Source organism: Pteropus alecto, unplaced genomic scaffold (genome assembly GCF_000325575.1).
Source record: "Pteropus alecto unplaced genomic scaffold, ASM32557v1 scaffold204, whole genome shotgun sequence".
NCBI lineage: Eukaryota > Metazoa > Chordata > Mammalia > Chiroptera > Pteropodidae > Pteropus > Pteropus alecto.
The window spans coordinates 1,826,574-1,831,091 of NW_006435766.1; the positions used below are offsets into that span (position 1 = coordinate 1,826,574).

General features: G+C 38.4%; 1 long non-coding RNA gene across 1 annotated transcript; it reads right to left on the reverse strand.

Moving 5' to 3' along the window:
* Positions 1-545: 545 nt before the first annotated feature.
* Positions 546-4,512, reverse strand: LOC112479340. The gene is made up of 2 exons (XR_003046157.1): positions 4,205-4,512; positions 546-2,835 (listed from the first exon to the last, which is right to left on the reverse strand). It is a non-coding gene; the product is annotated as an uncharacterized LOC112479340 (long non-coding RNA).
* Between the last annotated feature and the right edge of the window lie 6 nt (positions 4,513-4,518).

Below are 4,518 nucleotides of genomic sequence, written 5' to 3' on the forward strand. Positions count from 1 at the left end.
GTTTTCTGAGGCAAGCACTTTAAGGGGGGGCTACAGTCTACATAAGGATGTGGCCTAGAGTTGTTAGAAACTATTTTTGCATTTCATTCAAGTCTTTATAGGTCAAGGTTGAGGCCTAGTTGAGAAAAGGGCATAGAGAAGCCTGGCTAGAGTTTGGTCAAGTACAAAATCTTTGTCAGACAAAAGCACAATAAGGTTCAGCAATATACAACCAGCTAGTCTTATGGATATGACTTTCATAATGTTGTTAAGTTCAAAATGTAATAAGTACATGTATCGAGATTAGACTTTACTAGGTTATTTCTAAATGTCTCTACTACCTCTTCTACTATATTACAAATGTGATATAAACTGACTATATAATGATAGCTGTTATTGGGCACTCACTGTGTGATATGTACTGTATTAAAGCCTTAGATTATTTATTAGTTAATTTCTTCTTCATGAATACCCTATAGAGTCAGTATTATATTCCTTCTTCTACAGCTATTGAAAAGTAGGCTGAGAGAGGAGTTAAGGGCATGAAGAAAAAATGTGGCACAGAACCCTTTTCAAATATGAAATTTATTAATAATGACAGTCTCTCCCTTTTCCCCATGCTTGGCCAATCCTTGCTCTAGTCTTAAATGCTTAAAGCGGGTAGGGAATATATATAAACAGTCTTCTAGTCTTATTTTTCCCTCTCATTCTCTCCTCTCCATCCCTAATTTTCTTTGCTGACATCCTGATTTAGCATTCCAGAGCACCCTACTCCAAGTTACAGCACTGATACTGCCTCCCCTGTGTTAACTTAGTCTTGGGTTCCCTCTTTTTGGTCTGATCAGTTGCCCATTCCACCATAAGCTAACACTTATTTAGTGCTTACTTTGGGCCAGGCATGAAGTTCTACATACTTTACATGAATTAATTCTCACAACCACCTATGAGGGAGGTACTAATATCATTCCCAGTTTACAGGAAAGTGAGGCCCAGAAGTGTTTAGGAACTTGCCCAACATTTGCACTAATCAAGTATCAAAAATGGAATTTTAATTCAGAATTCTCTCTCTGAAGTCTGGACAATAATCATTAATTACAAGCAAAGAAGATGATTATTTTTAAAGAGGATTGGTAAAGGAGGTGGTATTTAAGCTGGGTCTTAAAAGATGGGTAAAAATTTAACAGGGAAATATAGAGAACTGGTGAGGAAATGAAGTGCATAAAGGCAAAAATGATTGGAAAATGTAAGATAATCATGTAGAACAGTAAATGCTAAGGTTTGGCTAAAATGCTGCAGAGTAATAATCTTGTAGCTCATTGGGCCGATGCTTAAATCTTAAAAGAGGTAGATTTGCAGTCCCTTTCTTTGGAGAGTCTGACTCAGTGGGTCAGCATGTAGGGCCTATGGCCTGGGAACGTCTTCTCAACAAGCTCTTCAGGTGATTCTGATGTGCAGAAAGGTATGCGTAACCAGTGTGGTAGAAAACAAAAAGGGTCCAATACGGAATAGAACTGTAAACTTAAGTTATACCCAGATCATTAAAGGGCTTTTTGCCAAACTAAGATATTTGGACTTTCTTAGCCAATAAGATCTCACTGAAATTTTCTGCTTTAATTAAAATTTTATGTTTTTAGAATATGTAACGCACATATGAAGGACAAAATTTAAGAGACCACCAAAAGGAATTCGGTCTCTTTTCTACCTCTGGCCACTTAAGTCTCAGTCTCTCTTAGTCATTCTAGATTTTTAAAAAGAAAAATTACATCATGAGATTGTGCATGGGGAAAATAAACAAGACAGAAATACATAGGATGATATAGTAGGCAAGGATGACCTCAATCAGACTGGTAAAAGTGGAAATGCTTTTGGCCTGAGTATTCCTATTCTATGGTACAGACAATTCTTATGGATACGATTCCCCTTGAAGTGATCAATGAAAATTAGGTTTTCATAAAGCTTGGATTTAGAGTAGGGCCTATTCAGTGCAAATTATGAAAACACTGTGACACTACGGTGTGAGGAAAGAGTAAAGATAGGAAATATATAAAATGGAATTGCTTTAACAAAGCTGCTAAAATTAACATTAAGTTGAGTCATGAGGAAACAATTCTATTCTTGTTCTAACTAGCCTGAGAACTTGTAAATTTTCTAGTCCTGCACCAATGCCTGGATATTAGTTCTTTGTGTGTCAATACCTGGATATACATCGGATCTCCAAACAACCCTCTGATTACCCACTGAAGAACTCATATAACCAGATCACTTGACGTCCATGTAACATCTACTCTCCAGACCAATGGATGTGACCAGACTTCCTGGCACCTATCTTTCAGACAACTTGGCATCTACCATCAAGACTGCCTGACATATAACTGATAACCATCCTGAACCAATTCTAGGGCTAAGAATGAAGGACTGATTATTCTCAAGAATGCATTTTTAACAATAAGAACCCTTTAACTTTTCCTTCTTCTTTGGAACACCAATGTGTTTTTGCCTGTGTTTCCAGTTTGCGAACTCCAAGACCTTTAAATAAGTCTTTATCATTTATTTCTAGCAAAGCCTCCAGACTCTTTAGAGTTTGTTCAAGTGGCTGATCATACAAAATGAGAATACTCTATAACCATGCTGCTCTTCTTTATCCCTAGTATCCCATTTTAAAATTGACTATAAACTTCACAATAGGTATAAATATGAGGAAAATCAGTTATTGGCATTTCTAATCAAGTGCTTCAATTATTTGGAAGAGATGACTCTGAGAGGCAGGTGATTTGTCTTAGGTGCTCAAGCTTCTTTTGGAATCCTTTACTGTAACGCCCCTCGCTCCAAAGATGTTTTCATCCTAATCCCTGGAACCTGTGAAAATTAAGGTTGCAGGTGGAATTAAGGTTACTAATCAGCTGATTTTGAGACAGATTATCTAGATTATCATGATGCACTCAATGTAATCATAAGGATGATTATGATTACAATATAAATGGAAGAGGGAGGCAAGAGAAAGAATGAGAGATGGCAACACAACTCATCCAGCTGTCACTGGCTTTGAAGATGAAGGAAATGGCAACAAGCCAAGTAATGTGGGTGGCATTGAGAAGCCGTAAAAGGCAAGGAAATGGACTCTTCCCTGGAGTGGATCCCTTGACTTCAGCTCTTTGAGACGTATTATCTGACTTTCCATCTATGGAACTGTTAGATAATAAATTTGTGTTTTAAACTACTGTTTGACATAGTCATAGCAGCAATAGGAAACTAGTGTACCTTTCCTGCTATCTCCTGCCCTCTCCCTTCAAGTCCCAGGCACCACCTCCTGTTCTCAAAAAGAGCAGGTACTCTTCCCCTGCTCTCAAGGATTCCATTTACATCTTAGTACGTGTTGATTTACCACTCATACTTGCATTTTAAGCCCTCTAAATGTCTAATAGATTCTATGTAAAGAATGTTTACTTTGTTAAAGAAATTTTGGAATAAACAAGCAGGCGGAAAACAGTTTTGGCAAGAATGATCAGTTTCCTCTAAATCACTTGCAGCTCAAAATCTATTTATTCAGCACATGATCAACCTTGACCTCAATGAATGGTATTTTTCAAGGCTTAGAAATCCCATCTTTTTCCTCTTTCCTTCTGATGACCTCTTTTTTCCTGAGATAAAATGAGCTGTATTGATTACTTATGAATATCCTGTGCCAGCCTTCTCTAATTACACACACCAAAAGGACTTGGTTAATGTTTTACTTGGTAATGTTCCTTGTTAAGAATTAATTTTTATAGGCTAAAGACAAGTGTCATCTTGTATTACACTGGGAGGAGGAACTTCGGAATACTGCCTGTGTCAAAAAGGGGAAGTGAATTTACCAGGTTTTAATTTTCTTATCTCTAGTATGCATTACAGCTGGAAGTAGCTTGGGTTGGCCAAAATCTAGCACTGAAGAGTTCAGGATTTTCTCCCACTGTACTGGGACAATAATATTTCACAAAGTTTTCCTCCTCAATCTGTACTACTACGTTGATTTTTTTTTCTTTTCTCAGCAACTTTTCAAATAGTATCCTTGACAGCGGTTTCCAGTGTGACACATTCCTAAGTAGGATGAAAGATCATTGTTTGGATTTCGTTTTTCCTGAATGTAAAGAGGTTTATTCTTAGGCTAAAAGCTCTGCCTTTCTAAGGGACTACTCCGCCTTACGATCACAGTATGTTCTGAATACATATAAATGGGATCCTAACTTACAACAGGTGACTGCTTTACAGGCCAGAAACGTTCCTCTTACTGGGAAGCCTCAGGTTTCCAGTTGGATGAAAATTAAACTCTCCCCCTTTTATAAGCAGGGGTTTGCTTGTTACCAAAAAGGTTTCATCTCCTCTATCGCATCTCCAGTTGAAAACTATGGCTGTTTCTCCGCGACGCGCGGTAACCAGGGACGTAGCAGCAGGCTGGGAATAAGGCCGGCCAGTCGGGGCTTCTGAGATCTCGCGTCCAGCCGGGAACCCCGAACCTAGAAGTGTTTCACAGGACGGAGGACACAGCAGGGGCGCGGGAGTGGG